Below are 17,265 nucleotides of genomic sequence, written 5' to 3' on the forward strand. Positions count from 1 at the left end.
GGAGGCATTCTTTGGGATGATAGAAAAGAGAAAGTCTCTGCATTCCAACTGCCTGAGATAACCACGGTAGGCCATAAAGTTGGTCATGTATATAAATATCAGGGAATGATTCAGATTTTGACCTCATACTTATGCTTTTTTGGAGACCCTCTTTATGAAAAATACAAAATTAAGTTCAGAGTTTTGAACAAGATCTCTGCAACTGAGAGCTTCTGAGCCTTAGCCTTGCCGTAAATCCAACTCTGATAATTTATCTATACTTTAAAAACAATCAAAACAGGGACCATACTATACAGACTGTTAGTAACCTTTTTCCCCTCAACATAAGTCTCGAGTATCCTTCCCTGTCAATACATATGATTCTAGCTCATCTTTTAAGATAATTCTGTGGTTTTTCTAATAGTCATTAGATAGATAGATAGATATTTAAATTATTTCCATATGTTGATCCTCTCACTGGGGGATGCTTTCCCTAACAACAGAGCCTGGAATATGATAAGCCCTAAATAAAATGTTTGTTGAATTGGTGCCTTGCTCTGAGTACACATGTGTAGTGTCCAGGTTTGACAGGGTTAAAAGATGGTGATCTCTACTCTGAAGCGCCCCCTGGCTGGAGTGGGGCGACAGAGACCAAAGCACCAGTATTCTGTCTCTGAATGCCTGTCCCTCTTCTGTACATCCTCTCTCTCTCTCCCCACGCCCCCACTGGGCTGTCACCACTTAGGGCTTGTAGTGAAGGGTGGGAAACTTCACTGAACAGGTCTGTTCAGGAAACACGATGGTGTTTCAGGAATATGCTCTAGATTTCAAAGCACTTCTAACCTTAAAGGGAAAGTTTCCTGAATATCTTTCCCTGGATTGATGACAGCCAAGTCCCAAATTGGAAAGACAGTGGTAATCGGAGAGTCCTGAGTACATTTAGCTGCTGTGAATCTGAAAAACAAACAATATTAAAAATGAATAAGAATTTCACAAGATCAAGGAGTGTGGGACTCTAGAAATAAAGTTCTCTTTATATTCTTATATGAGAGAATGGATGGCGAATACATCGACTTTAGCTGGGCCAAAAGACAGTTCATTTGTGATTAGAGACATTCTCTGGAAACAACAAACGGACTGAAAGTACCAGCTGAAGAAACAATAGGTTCAAAACCTATCACCCAGAAAAATGCATGGAGTTTTGGTCCTTTTAATGAGAAAATGTGTATGCTCATTTCCTTGAATAAATCTCTACATCATTCATGGAATGAATGACATTGGAATATTAAGCCTAGCAATTTCTCTTACTTCCAGCCTCTGTAGCCTTCTAACCTAAACTGGGACCTCTCTACTTCAGGGATTTAGTGATGCCCCCAGATTCAGGAGAATCTAAGGGACCCAAAGGCAGGTGCTCAGTTTAAAGGACAGAGTTATTGTTCCTTGCTACTTTCTCAGCTTTACACAGGTTTGCCAGGAACAGGGCTCTTGCTTCATTCCCAGCGCCTGAGTGCCTGGCAGGCATGAGTTTCAATAACCAGGTCACATGTCTCGCCCATGGTTTTCTCCAGATCCTTGAGCTATCTCGTCATCTTTTTGATATTCCATTTTTCTAGGATAAGGACCTTAGGTGGACATTGTTAGTTCACTAATCTGTTCCTACTTCCTAATAGTACTTACATTATCTCTCTGATATTTACCTCTTTCTCGTGCAGTCCAGACATTTCAGGGAAAGCCGACCCCACCTCTCGTTCAACAGGTGGACTCTGGTGGGCTTGAGGCCATCAGCCCATTGCAGTCCCCTGGTCAGTTCGTCTGTTCAGGGATGTGCCTGTGACTCAAGGTGAATCTCAGTGTCTTTCTTAGAATACAGAGACTGAGGCACTCTATTTTCATTGGAAATAAGCCAGAAAACATTTAGCTCCCATTGCAGCTGGCAAAAACTAGTTAAATATTTGCTAGTGTTTCCTTTTTTTCCTGGGCACACAGCTCACTACATTTTCCAGCCTCCTTGGCCATATGACTGAGTTCTAGCCAATGGAATGTGGACCAAATCGATGTCTCCCCTTTCAAGCCTGCCTCTTCTCTAGTGATCTTCCTTTTTCTTTCCCCATCTGCTGGCTGGGTGGAGAACCACAATGGAGAGAGCCTGGGTAACCATTTGGAGGACAGCATCTCAGGACGGTTGCTTGACCGGGAACACTGGACCGAACTGCATGGAGAAACAAATTTACATTGTGTGAAATCACCAGAATTTTAAAAAATATTTTATTTTTATTTATTTAGGCCGTGCTGAGTCTTAGTTGTGGCATGCAGGATCTTCATTGCGGCATGTGGGATCTAGTTCCCCGATCAGGGATCGAACCTGGGCGCCCTGCACTGGGAGCACGGAGTCTTACCCACTGGACCACGAGGGAAGTCCTGAAGTCACCAGAATTTTAAAGTTATCAGTTACAGTGTTAATCTCTCCTGATTAGTTCACTTCCTTACCTAGGAATCTTCCTTTTCATGGTCCCATAAATCCTCTCTACTGATTAAAAATGCTTGCATTGGGTTTCTCTGTTACTACTTAGAACAGGATAACTGATACGGATCCTGCCTTGCACCCCATCTTAGGATTGCATTGTGGCTTTTTGGTTGTGCTGTTAACGGTTATTTGATTCAGTTCATTTCTGGCATTCAATGTCACCCTGCCTAGGGAGAGTGATCTTCTTTGTTAATGGCTTAACTAGTGATTGTGGCTAGATGCTCTACCTATTTTCTCCATTCACTAAAATAACTCTTGTTTGTATTTGCTCTCCATTTAGGGATTGAGGATAATCACTACTGGCTCTATGCTGCTCCTGCTTAATAACTTAATGCTTCCTAATTACTTACTAAGGGGCTTAGTAGCTAAATAGTTTAACTAATAGTACAAGGTAAGAAAAGATATAAACTTGGACAGGAGCATCTCATCCTTACTTTCATGGGGGTTATATTTCTCCATGACCAGATCAAAGTATCCGGATTCCTTGTTCCCATGACTTCCACAGGGACCAAAAGACCTGGGAGGCAAGTGACAAGGGTCACAGGAACAATAAAGTGGTTTGATTTAGTCCTTTGCAGAGAATTGTCTATTTAGAACAAGCAGCCTCCTGTGTTAACAGCAAAGGCCACACTCATGTTACATCCACATTCGTAAACAAACCAGTGTTGAGGAAGTGCCACATATGACCACAAGCAAGATCTTCTCTTTTTGCCCCAACCTTTCTTTCTCACAATATTTTACTGTCCCAGCCAAGGAAGCCTTCCTTCCTCCATCAGACTAGATATGTTAAACCAGTATCACTCCAACTTTTTTTTAACCTATTAATCCTGCTTCCCATCTTTTCTACCTTCATTTGCATTGACCATTGGAATTACAAAAATGATTAAGCCATAATTTCCTTCCTCAAATGCTTACCTCATGAAGGAGACAAACACATATTTTAATGAAATGTGGGAGGTGCTGTAATAAAGTTATACACATGGTGCTATGAGGCACAGAAAAGGACCACTTAGCCCAGTATGAAGCTCATAAAGGTTCTCAGGGGGGAAATGATTCCTAAGCTGAACCACAAAAAGCTGAATACTACCCAAAGGTAAACCATGGGCAGAAATGCCAGCATTTGATGGGTGAAGGAAGGCAGGACAGGCCAGGTCTTAGAAAGAACATCCAAGCATGTCTTTGAATTATTTATTCCTATTAGAATTTAAGTTCCTTGAGTGTAGGAACTTGATCCATCTTGTTCACTGGTGTGTTCAGTGCCTAAAACAGTGCTTGGTACTTAAATGGTGCTTAAAAAGTATTTGTGGAATTGAATGACACCTGGAAGCAATGCCAACAGATATGTATCTCATAGGAATCTCTCCAGCAGGTGTGTGAAGCCGGCAGGGAGACTCGTCATGAGGCTAAGGCCATATTCCAGGTAGAGAATGGGACCTCCATAGGGCAATGAGAGCAGGGTAAGGAAGAGGTGGCATATTTGAGAAATGTTTACAAAGTAAATCCAGCAGGACTTGGTAACTGGCTGTGGGAGATGAAGGAGAGACCAGGATGACTCTTAGTGATAATGAATACAGAGCAGGAACAGGAGGAGGAGAAAACAGAAGAAACCAACATGGCTAGGAATCTGCTTTTAACAAAATCTCTTTCCCGCCCTTGACCCTCTCAGGGACCTGCTAGCCAGGTAATGTTCAAGTCACAGTCATACTGTCATGTTCATTCAAGTGACCTTTGCATAATTTTGCAATTATATAATTTACGATAAGTTAGGATATATTTATATATTCTAAATAATGTGTTATTTAAAAGTGTACGTTAGGCCTCAGTGTATCTTTCAGGTCTTCTACTTTGTATTTTCTATATTTTTGACTCCCTATTCTAAATTCTTGATAAGTGTGTATAATATATATATATATGTTATATATATGTATAAAATATATATATATATGTGTGGCTGCATAATTTCAATAACATTGAAATTATAATCTGTGGAAGTTTTATTCTAAAGAAGACATATTTCTCTAACAGCTAGATGAAATAAACTTTTTCTTCTATTGTTATTGACTGCTGGGATGTAGCAAAAGATTATTTTTATTTAAATAGACAATTTGGATGTACTCAATTTGACATGTAAACAAATTTGGGGTTATTAATATTTAGTTCATAAATAACACATTTCTTTATCGTCCATTTCACTTTCTTTGATGTTTACTATTAGTGAGTTATATAGTCTCTGTGAATGCCCAGACAGGGGACACAACACCTTTTGATTCCTGACTTTTTTTTTTTTTATGGTACGCGGGCCTCTCACTGTTGTGGCCTCTCCCGTTGCGTAGCACAGGCTCCAGATGCGCAGGCTCAGCGGCCATGGCTCAGGGGCCCAGCCGCTCCGTGGCATGTGGGATCTTCCCGGACCGAGTCACGAACACGTGTCCCCTGCATCGGCAGGCGGACTCTCAACCACTGCGCCACCAGGGAAGCCCTGATTCCTGACTTTTAAATAACATTATATATGGTTATATCCTACCTCTATAAGTCATCTATTTATATTTTGCTTTGTTAGTTGTTATATTACGTAAGTATGATAGACATATGTAGGAATAAAAATAAATGACAAAATGAACACCTGAGTCTCCTCACCCAGCTTAAGAGATACTGATTAGATTTTTAAATAATTTTCTGATTATTAAAATAATATATATTTGTTGTATTTTAGAAAGTATAAAAAAGACTAAGGAAGAGGGAGAAAAATCATCTATGATATTATTACCCAAGAGGAACCAATGGAGCATTTGTATAGGTTTCTCTCAAATCTTTTAATGCAGAAAATCATATTGTAGAAACAACTTTGTATCTTGCTTTTTCCTCTTAATATTGGACCATATGTATTTTCTTCTATTACTGTATCATTAGACAGCATTTTTAAAAAGCTACAAAATTTCCATTGTATGACTGAATCAAAAATTTTAAGCTGTTCCCTAAATTGCTGGACTTGTAAGTTACTTCCAATTTTTCTTTATTATAAATATAATTTGATGTGTATCTTTTGCAAAATGACTTTTCTGTGCTGTGATGCTGTGTGTACCGGGTGTGTAGTGTGTATTCCATCTTCTCTTGGATAGATTCCACGCTCATGGAATCACCAGGCCAAAGGAAGTGAACACTTTGAGGTTCTCAAGACATACTGCCATATTGCTTCCCCCAATAGCTCTAGCAATTAGTATATTTGATAGCACATCTTCCGCAATACTCTCGTAAACACAAAATCTAGTTATTTTCTGCTTTTAAAAAGCACGTGGATGAGAAAGTATGAATGGGGCCATATTCTCCAAAGTATCCTTTTATCTTGATTCCATGCCCTGTTGATGATAAATTTAAACAAAACTAATTTTTTAAATCATAGAGGAAAATTGTGTCAGTGGAGAAATTAATATTAGATAACTGATAGTGGTGATAATTTGATGGGGAGAAAGGTGGAAATAAGAGAGTACAAGGATGTAAAGACTTATTAGGCAGTGATTCAAGTCACATGCTTTTGTCCTTAATTGTGCGGCTCACTGCACTTCAGAATCTTATAAAATACAAGACTTTAGGATTACAAAATGCACATGACTTTGCATCTCAAAGGTCACTTTTGATGATGTAGGATTTTTCGCTGGCAACTATTTTCTATTAGCATATTGAAGAGATCATACCACTGGTTCCTGGCTACCATTGTGGCTGTTCAGAAATCAACAAGTCCGGGGCTTCCCTGGTGGCGCAGTAGTTAAGAATCCACCTGCCAATTCAGGGGACACGGGTTTGAGCCCTGGTCCGGGAAGATCCCACACGCTGTGGATCAACTAAGCCTGTGCACCACAACTGCTGAGCCTGTGCTCTAGACCCCGCGAGCCACAACTACTGAAGCCCGCGTGCCTGCAGCCCATGCTCCACAACAAGGGAAGCCACTGCAATGAGAAGCCCGCGCGCCACAACGAAGAGTAGCCCCCTCTTGCCACAACTAGAGAATGCCGGAGCATAGCAACGAAAGACCCAACGCAGCCAAAAATAAATAAATACAAGAAATAAATTTATTTTAAAAAAATCAACAAGTCCAACTGTCCTTTCTTCAAAGCTAATCTGACTTTTTCTCTGGCTATTCTTCTTCCCTCTCCCCCTCACCCCTCTATTTTTAGTTTTCTTCAGTTTTATTCTGCTGAATGTAGGTGTGGATTTTAAAATGATCCTTCTTGGTATTAACTTGCCAGTGAGTAAGGGAATAGTATTTCTATTAGCACTGGAAAAGTTTGTCACTATTTCTTTAAATATTGAATCTCCCCTATTATCTCTTTCCTTGCCTTCTGGGATTTTGATCAAATGTATGTTAGATGGAATAGATATTTGAAAGTATTAAGGAATTATTATAAATATTTAGGTGTGATGATATTGTAGTCATTTTCTTTTAAGAATTCTTATTGTTAAAGAATGTCTATTTTTAAAAACATGTGTTCAAACTTCTCACTGTCTCTTCTAGGTTTCTTTCCTCTGTTGTTCATATTTTTGACTCCCTGTTGTAAATTCTTGATGATATATATTCTGAGTTATTTTTAGTTCACTAATCTTCTGCTGTATTCTAGCATCCAATCTGCTGCCAAAGATGTCCATATATATATAATTTATAACAAATACATACAGAGTTTATAATAAATATATATAAATTCTGTTTGGTTCCTTAACCAATCTGTCTTATTTCTGTAGCTTTCTGTTTCCTGCAAACATTTCCAATATTATCATTTATTTTTTTAAACCCAGTAAGCAAAGTGGCTTTATAATCTGAGCCTGAGAATTCTGATAGCAGCAGTCTACACAACCTCTTCCTGCTGTCCTGTTTTTGGCCGATTCTCCCTCCTATTGTCTTGCTTTCTTGTGAGCTTGGTTACCTATAAGTGCGCATTTGCTACTGACCTTGAAAACTGCCTGTGAGGTTTTCCTGCGGCCTGAGATGAATATGCTTCCTCCTCTGCATTTTGCATTTGCCGGTTAGACTCTTGGAAACTCCATTACCTGGAAACCAAGTCAAACCAAATTTAAGGCTTGACTTTCTCTGGCTCCCTCAGATTGTACGTGCCCAAAATGCAAATGCCTGTGAGGACTGGTCTGTGGCCAATTTTCTACGGGATTATCTTCTTTTCCTTCTTCCTCCTGTTCTGCTCACTTCCAAGTAGCATTTTCTAGTCTCTTGTGGTTGTGATGCAGAAGGGCATATTCAGTTCCGCTTAACTCACACTGATGCCGTTGCACTTTGGGGTTAAAGGCTATAGGGAAAGTCTTCCAGAACTGCCTTCCCTGCTGGACTTGACCTCCGTCCCTCCTACCCGAGCAGGGTTAACAACCTTGGTCAGCTGGGTGCTGTCTTCAATTCCCCTGCGGCATAGGCAGTTTTGATTCCCCGCTCCCACCAACCCTTCCAAATATTATTCTGAAAACAGTCTTTTACCCAAAAAACTAGCCAGAGAGTCCCACTTGTCAAATCTTTTCAACTTTTCAATTTTTTTTAACGGGATCCAACTAACCTAACCCTCCATTTTGAGAAACAAGAAGTCTTCTGCTAAAAAATTTTAACTTTGTAATTAGCAAAAAGTAGAATAAGTAAGAGATTTTTGCTTTGGGAATCTGACAGTAGAAATGTAGATGAGTGGCAGCTTGACTTTACTAAAGGATAAAATGTTCATGATACAATGCAATGTTTATTATTAATGATTAACAACATAAATAATTTCAATTGGCATCATTAGTCTGTAACATTGTCTGTAACACCATATGAAATTCCACCTATAGCTGCCTCCCTTTCTAGACACCTGATACCCAATTGGCAAAAGTGTTTTGAATAATCAAGGACACAGATGTTGTCATCAACTAGTATCTAATCACATAAACTTTGGCTTCCATTTTCTCAGGGCTGAAATAAGAAGGTTGAACTCTGACCTCTGAAATGAGAAGGTCACTTCAGTTCAAAGAGTTTTCTGGCTCTTTCAGAGCCAATAATCTGGGCTAACATTTCAGCTCTTTTCTCTGGGGAAGGAAGAGAAAGATAGGTTTATCCAGTTATTAGTTTTTTTCCTCTCCTCAGTCCAAAAAAAAAAAAAAAAAGGAGTTTGTAGCAGCAAACAAAAATAAATCAATACAACAATACAGAAAAATATATTGAGATTTTAAAATGAGAGGAAGAAAAAAAGAGATGAAAGCATTACTCCAAAATGTCCTATAGTTGGGTCAGGAAGTCTATGCAGGACTTCGCAGCATTTGCTAACTTAAGGAAAACATATACTATACTTTGTATATATTTAGTAGTTCATACACTAAACAGAAAGCTCCCACATAAATGAGATTTCTAGTACAGAAAAGACTATGTTTTTATTCTGCAGTCACAGTTTTAGCAGATATCCACTGAGTTTAATGCTAATTGAGGTTCTACTATATATTGTCTATTTCAAATAGCATAAAAAAGAGAGCACATCTTGCCTGACCCATTGATTGAGCTTGATTTTGGACTTATCACCAATCTCCATAAGAACACCTCACTCAAAGAAAGGATTTGTAATTCTACCCCACTTAATTTTCAAAGAATGCTTCCCTCAAAAGAAAAACCATAAAATTTTAGAACATCCTAAAAAGAATTTAAGTTCTGTAATCTGTCTTTCCCATCTACATTCAATCAGGAGAAAGGCAGTTAAAAGCAACTGTATTACATGCTGGAAGGTCAGTTCTAATGCATTACAGGATGATCTTGAACCATCTGACATTTTAAGTGCGTTTAAAATTTTCTGTCTTGATATTTTGTGACTCCACTGGGCTAGCTACTGTTGCCAAGGCAATATGGGTTACTGCAGGGATACAAAGGGGTTTTTGTTTGTTGTTTTTTAAATATTAACGTGACAAACATGGAAAAAGTAAATATAGAGAACAAATTCAGCCCCTTTTCTCTTCAAAATGCATGCAGTACAGATCCTCTGATCATATATCTGATTAAAAAATACAAAGACTCATGCAGTGACTTTCCCAACTGGTATAGAGACCTTCTCCCAATCAGTGGGGCAGCTACCATCAGAGTCTTCTTCTCATTCTTTGTTCTGGATTGAGGCCCCTCTGAAAATGTGGGACATTGATTATACACAATATTAACTACCCACCTCCAACATGTTTATCTCTAAATGGAAAAATCCTTTCTTTATGTAAATAAAGGTGGCGGTAAAGGTCCAGAGTGTTACATTTCAGGGAACTTGTGAAGAGAAGACAGAGAAGTGCATGGTGCAAATCATATAAATACATTCAGTTGGGTTGCAAAAGACTCAAATGCAGATGAGAATAAAGATTCCAAGTAACCCTTTTTTTTTCTCTGTGATTATTCCTTCTAGTCAATATAATCTAAAGCTGTTCAGACACTATGATGGACTCCAATCATCTGATGATGGGATGAATCAAAGCCTCTATTTTCTGGAATACTACATGAAACTTTTCTGCAAACAGATAATATCTTTACTTCCTACTAACTGAAATGCAGTATTTTAAAATCAGAAGTCTACATGCAGATCAAGAAACCCTGTAGTAAAAGGCACTTTTTAATCAAAATCTCCCAAAGCAAGGTCTCCTTAAGACAAACCAATGATTCAAGCAAAATGCCATGTCCCTACCAGAGACCTGGAAATAAATAGGAAGTCTTTTAAGCACAACTGAAAAACAACTCACAAACCTCAGAGCAACTATTTTTAAATAAATATTTAGAAGCTCAAGGAAAGTGTTTGTCTTACGCTGGGAAGCACACTGGATCCCATCGGCTCCTGCTCCCAATAAATGATGCTGGGAGTGTGTCTGGAAGAATAAATATGAAACTGAACGCTCACAGGAACGGTATAGGGCTGATGTCCATGAGCGCTTTCACATGCTGACACGTGAGCAGACCTCTGGTTCCACTGCAGGCAAGCTCCTCCTCTCTGACCTTTTAAAAACTATCCAGGATACAACAGCCACTCCTACTGGGGATGGATACTTCCACTCAGTTTTGATGCAGTTTCAGTTTGATCCCGTGAAACCATCAGAACTTCCCACCAGAGATAAATTAGGAGATTCTGGCCTTATTAGTGTGCACAATTAACACAGGTGACCTGGCTGTACTTGCCAACCTTCCTGCTATTTTTTTAAAAAATAAATTTATTTTTGGCTGCGTTGGGTCTTTGTTGCTGCGCGCAGGCTTTTCTCTAGTTGCAGAGAGCAGGGGCTACTCTTCGTTGGGGTGCACGGGTTTCTCATTGCAGTGGTTTCTCTTGTTGCAGAGCACGAGCTCTAGGCACTCGGGCTTCAGTAGTTATGGCGCGTGGGCTCAGTAGTAGTGGCTCGCGGGCTCTAGAGCACAGGCTCAGTAGTTGTGGCGCACGGGCTTAGTTGCTCCGCGGCATGTGGAATCTTCCCGGACCAGGGCTCGAACCCGTGTCCCCTGCATTGGCAGGCGGATTCTTAACCACTGCGCCACCAGGGAAGTCCTGGGAAGTCCCCTCCTGCTATTTTTATCCACCTCCCTACATGTGAGCACCTTTGACCTACTCTGAGCTCAGACCCCCTGATCTATTAGAGTGACTTTGTCAGTCTTTCTTTAAAAATGAACAGGCAGGGGCTTCCCTGGTGGCGCAGTGGTTGAGAGTCCGCCTGCCGATGCAGGGGACGCGGGTTCGTGCCCCGGTCCGGGAAGATCCCACATGCCGCGGAGCGGCTGGGCCCGTGAGCCATGGCCGCTGAGCCTGCGCGTCCAGAGCCTGTGCTCCGTAACGGGAGAGGCTACAACAGTGAGAGGCCCGCGAACCGCAAAAAAAAATGAACAGGCAATAAAACGAATTTAATCTAGAAGCAGCAGCTCAGTAAGGGAAATGAAAACATCAGAAGTTATCTAATCACAACCACAGCCATCCAGGGCTCTGTCTTATCTGCTGGGTAATAAAAATGGGACCTTCCTAAACTTGAAGGGCATCAAATAAAATAAGTAGTAAAGTTGTTGCTAGCCTCTGGCTCTTGGGGGGATTGCTATGCAGTTTAGCCAGTGTATACCAACTACAAAACATTGTCATGGGTTTGAAACACCTATGTTCTAGGAAAGTTTTTTGGGGGGTGCAGGGGGAAGGTTGTTTCCACATAAAGCAAAAATTGAAACACAAACACCTTTGAGAACACGGATTGTTAAGAGGGCAGCAGAAGGAAGGAATGGGCAGAAAAGAATATCTCCTCTGAAGTTAGGGTAGTTTTTCCAGAAGAGTAGGGTTCAGTCTCAGTTTAAGGAGAACACTTATAAATACCTTGGACAGCTCAAAACTGCTATTTGGGGAACCAAGAACCAAGTGAGCCAAGAATAGAGCAGTGCTTTAAAACTCCTGGCAAAGCAGCAAGAGGATGAAGAGTTGGTTTTGCATCGTTCTGAACACAGCAGTAAAGAAGCAGAGGCACCTCTTCCCAAAAGGCGCCGGAATCCTACGGCATCAACGGATCCGTCGCGGGGTCGGGGGTGCGGGGGGTATTTCTCAAAGTCTCCCAGGGCACTCACCCCTCCCTACCCCGCCCCACTACTCCGTCCACCCTTCCTCCCTCCACCTCCAGGACCCGCCCACCCCCCGGGGGGTGTGCAGCACTTCTTAAGCTCTAGCCCCCAGGGGCCACCTCTGCAGCCCGGACTCTTCCTGGAGCTTGGCAAATTCTGGGACTGAAAGCCAGGCTTGCACGGCCGCCAGGGGCCACTCGGGCCTGGAGGTCGGGGGGTGGGGTGTGCGTGGGGGAAATAGAGCCTTAAAGGCCACCCACTTCCTTCGAGGGGACGAGTAACGCATCTTCCTCACAGTGCTTCTCAGGGGTCAGCCCGCTCCTCACTCGACGGTGATCAATACTCGACGCGGCTCGGACCACCTCCTGTGCCCCTGGACTCCGCCCTAAGGGTCCTCTGGCGTCTGTGACGGCGCGGGTCCCGGCCTCTTCAGTCGGCTCAGGCCAGCCCTTCAGGGGTCCCTCCAGTCCCCTCCCCCCCGGCACTTTCTCTAACCGAGGAAGGAGCGGAGAGGAACGTGGCTGAATCAAGGGACCTGCGAGCCTATGGATGAGTTCTAAACCCGAGAGCCAATTAAATATTATTGGAACCTACTGTAAGGTTAGGGAAGGGGAGGTTAGGAGGCGGAGAGGCTAAGTCCCACGGCGGCGGGTCCAGCCCCGGAACCCAGCACAGCCCTCCCTCGGCCCTTCCCCGCCGTCAGGACGAGGGGCGCTGCCATCCCAGCCGGGACCCTGCGCCTCCCCGCCCCCGATTCCCCTCAGGACGCGCAAGTCGGCCCCTCCCCACCCACGCCGGCCGAGCAAGCCGAGCGGAGGGCAGGGGCGAGACGAAGGGCCAAAGTTCCCCGGACTAAGACGCCGCGCGCAGGTCTTCCTACACATCAGCTGCGGCTCTGGGAGAACGCCTGCGCCTCAAAGGTTGGTCTCGCGCCGCAGCCCGGGACGGGTACAGGGCCCATACACTCTTACCTGACGCGCGGCCCCGAGGGCGGACTGGGCTTCCGCCCGCCGGGTCCATCCCCAGGGCGGCGGGAAGGCCGTGGGCGGGGTCGGCGGTCGCACCGCCCTCCCCGCGGGCCCGGGGCTGCTCAGCGCCAGCGGAGGGAAGAGACGCCCCAGCCGGGAGTTCGGGCTCCGCGGGCACCGGGTCCACTCCGGGCGGCGGGGGCGGGGCCTCTCGGCCCTCAGTCACTCGGGGCGGGAGGTGGGCGTACCGGGGAGCGGGAAGGGGGAGCGGGGTGCCGGCGGGCGGCGGGGTACGGCTTCTCAGCTGAGTTCCCACCTTCTGAGGAAACCCGCGCTCCCCCTGGCCTGGGCGCGAGCGCCTCCTGGAGGCCCCGGCGGAGGGCGCGGCCTGGAGCGGAGCGCGCCGCCTCGCCCCGCCCGGAGAGCGGGTGCCCGGACTTGGGGGCTCCCGCCGCGGGCGGCCGCAGCCCCGCTTCCACGCCTGGGCCCGTCGCTCACCCCGGGCGCCTAGGGACACGTCACCCTGAGGACCTCCTCTCCACTTCGGGGTAAAGCGGGAATATCTGGAAGGCGGTGGGAGCGATGCTTCTTTTCACACACATTATAGGAAACGTCTTGGATGGATGCCCAACTGCTACCAAAACCGGTGAGGGTATCGCTCACCTCTGCATCCTCGGTGTCTACAAGAGCGCCTGGCATATGGTAGAAGTCTGGTAATTATTTTTTATCAAATAAGTGTATGAATAAATGAATGAACGATGAGGCTTTTTTTTTTTAATCCCATAATGTCTTCCTGAATACATCCACTTCACAAAAAGTATAAGACAGAAAGGCTTAGGGACCACCAATGTTTGAAAATAGATAGAAACACGCTGACTTATGTAAGGGGTAGCCACTGCCACATGTTCTGAAGCGCTTTAGAAAGAAAGCGTGGCTTTCCTGTTCCATACTTGTTAAAAGTCGAATTCAGACAAATGAGTGCTAGAGGTGTGTGTGCTGTGCGTTGCGTCTGCTTCTGCAACGGTAGATAAACTAGACAGCTACATTCTCTCAGCATAGAGGTATTGTCCGAGTCACAAATTGGACTTCAGAATCCATAAGGTCCAGAAAAGGCTGTCTCCGTCTGACATTAGGATGACATGGAGGATATTACACACAATGTGGACAGAGATACAGGGACATAGGAGGGTCTTCCTCCGCATCCTCTTAAGGCACATCTAACAAGACTTCTCTGACAACCTGGAGGGTGGATGGCAAGAAATAAACTCTTTCTGTCATTGTTCGAATTCTCACTTCCTTTTATGAAAACAGATTCTATTCCGGATAGAACCCTTTCAGATTTACTTGTTCTTACTCTATTAATAGTTATACAGAATTCAGATATATTACTGTTATTTGGCCCATTTGACTGATGTAATATTGACAAGATGTGATTTATGTGCTCAGAATGACACAGCTGGAGGGCTATGTGACTGTAATTACTTGGGGGTTTTATTACCTTCCCTCCAAAGGGAAGTGTGCAAATGTGAAAGCACCAATTGTTCCCAATTACTTGAGATACTTTCTGTAAATATCTAACCCCTTCCTGCATTTTTTTTTTTTTTTTTTTGCGGTAGGCGGGCCTCTCACTGTTGTGGCCTCTCCCGTTGCAGAGCACAGGCTCCGGACGCGCAGGCTCAGCGGCCATGGCTCACGGGCCCAGCCGCTCCGCGGCATGTGGGATCCTCCCGGACTGGGGCACGAACCCGCACCCCCTGCATCGGCAGGCGGACTCTCAATCACTGCGCCACCAGGGAAGCCCCCCTTCCTGTATTTTTATTAGCCACATTGAAAGGAAAATGATCAGATGATTGTATAGAATTTTAAAGCGAACAACGTGCCTTTAAAATTGCTTAATAAACAAGTGGTTTAAATATCATCAGAGATGTTACCGGAATTCAGTTAGGATGGTATGTGTCACATCTGATGGACAATGGAATGGTAAATAAATCAAATAAGTAAATGCTCACATAGAAAAATACAACATAGCATTTTATGAATAAGAGCTTATTGCCATAATAAGATATGTAAAATTGACTTCATGGATATAAATAGCAAAAGAAAAACCCCAAAGCAAAACTTTTTTTTAATCAATTTTCTCTCCAGACCAAAAAAAAAAAAAAAAGCCTAAGAAGTAAAATAAAATTAGGAATTTACCTATTGGTCTGTGTCCTTCCAATGGACACAAAAATTTTAACATGCATTTGGTTGTAGCAGGCTGTTGACCTGTTTAACTAAGGGGAGGTGTTTGATTTTGTTCATGTAACCTGATGTGAATACAGAAGGGCTAGAGCTCTTGAACCTGAAGATATTTCAAACTAAGAAGTAGCAACAAATCTTCAGGTTACTCGTACTTGTTAGACTGAATTGCTGTGGTACACGGAGCTCATTGGAAGAGCAGTTGGCTAGTTGTCGCCTTCGGACAGTTTGTACCAAGTGGGTGGACATCCTGGAAATATACAAAGGTATCCTAGAATCTCAGGGTCGCAGAGTACCTTCCATACCAATGAATAGCCCGCATGTACTTACAAATGGTCTGTTCAGTGACCAAATTGTTTGTTTAATTATTGTATCAAAGCATAATCTAAACAGGGATATAGGCATTTGGCCAAGTAATTCATGGTGTTTAGTAATTTATCTACCGGAGACTTCGCCCTGGAAAATAGTCCCCTCTAACCTACTTGATTTTAGGAATTTAGGAACATAACAAGACCATATGATTATGCACTGGGTTGACTTTACTGTTCTGTCACCCCACCACTTACATATGCCCTAATTTTTGTGGCACATGTGGGCTTAGGGATTTTACAAATAGAAGAGCCATTGTAGTATTTTCTTCCACCTCAGTTCCTTGTATTACACATGTAGTGGTTAGAAACAGAACAAATGTGACCATTTGCTGGTAACAGTGCTAGATGATTGGGGGAAAAAAAAAGATGACCCCTAATCTCTCCTAATTATACACATTTATCTATACAACTTAGATAAATGAAATATTAATATTCCATATGCATCATATGAAACCCATCATTCTTCCCTTACCGTTAACTCCCTGGATAGTTTATATTTCCTGATGCCCATTGTTTGGCTTCTTTCCTCTCTGGTTTCCACTTTTTTATTTAGTTGATGTTCAAGAGCCTACTGAAACAGACACACAAGAACTAAATGGAATTTCTCAGGCAAGAATTTCTTATGTAAAGTGGCCTCTCACTGAACTATGGTTTTGCTCATCCACCAGACTTACAGAGTGCAGCTGACTCTGTGAAAAGGCTCTGTCAATGGAACCAACCCCAGTGCCAATGCAGGGGCTTATTCATTTACTGAGAGCACCCACTGAGAGGAGATCCTTTTCCCAACACAGTTTAATAAGACATGATGTTCAAACCTGAGTACTCAAGACAGATTTTAAAAGAATAAAACATCCTCTGAGAGATCCAAAGACCCAATGTAAAAACACTCATATTTTATTCTACAAAAAGATGTTTCAATTGTAAATGATCACTGCAAAAGCAATGGTTTATAAGAGGGAGTGGTTTCTGCAACTGGGCCTTCTATACGGAAATGATGAATATTTGGTTACCCTTTGAGCCCCTCCTATGGTTATTATTTCCCCTCCTGGAGTTTAGGAACTTTTATTATTTTCTATTCCCATTTTCCAAAGAATTGCAGATGTGCTTGGTAGGATAGATACCTGAGGGAAGTGCATAGGCTTAGAACAAAAACAAAAACAGCCTTTATGCTATTAGTACATGGGGAAATTAAAAGTTACCCCCCATAAAAGAATTTATTGTGCTAAAACTATATGAGAAACTCTGAGTGGAACTTTGGTTACCAGGGAAGAGACAAGTCGCTTCTTGGGGAAGGGGTGACATCACCAAGAGTGTAGTGAGAATAAGAGAAGATAAATGATGGCTGATCTAGGAATCTGCAGTTGGGAGTGAGATGAATAAGCCCAACTTCCAAACTCTCTCCTGCTCAGGAGTGGTATCAGTGTATTGCTCACTTAGTGTAGCTCTAGGGACCATGGAACAGGGTAACATTTTGGAGAAAGGGAATCAAAAGTCTCTATCCTATTGAAGATGCCAAAAGGCATCTTAAAATGTGTTCCATTTGACTATATTTTCAAATGCACTTTCTCAAAAACAAAAGCAGGACACCTTCTTTAGAAATCATTTACACACATATATTGCAAAAGGTAA

General features: G+C 42.9%; 2 long non-coding RNA genes across 3 annotated transcripts in view; one reads left to right on the forward strand and one right to left on the reverse strand.

The window, feature by feature from the left end:
- LOC115839965 (uncharacterized) overlaps positions 1–13,281 on the reverse strand; it is a 32,280-nt gene extending 18,999 nt beyond the window's left edge. For both annotated transcript variants that reach the window (XR_011377139.1, XR_009560559.1), the window contains exons 1-3: positions 13,031–13,281; positions 1,677–2,188; positions 823–933 (exon numbers count right to left, since the gene is read on the reverse strand). This is a non-coding gene — a long non-coding RNA (uncharacterized lncRNA). The remainder of the gene's footprint in view (positions 1–822; positions 934–1,676; positions 2,189–13,030) is intronic.
- LOC132594401 (uncharacterized) lies at positions 12,325–14,945 on the forward strand. The gene is made up of 3 exons (XR_009560560.1): positions 12,325–12,979; positions 13,635–13,740; positions 14,644–14,945. It is a non-coding gene; the product is annotated as an uncharacterized lncRNA (long non-coding RNA).
- Positions 14,946–17,265: the final 2,320 nt, after the last annotated feature.

The sequence above is a fragment of the Globicephala melas genome, chromosome 21, assembly GCF_963455315.2.
Source record: "Globicephala melas chromosome 21, mGloMel1.2, whole genome shotgun sequence".
NCBI classification, from domain to species: domain Eukaryota; kingdom Metazoa; phylum Chordata; class Mammalia; order Artiodactyla; family Delphinidae; genus Globicephala; species Globicephala melas.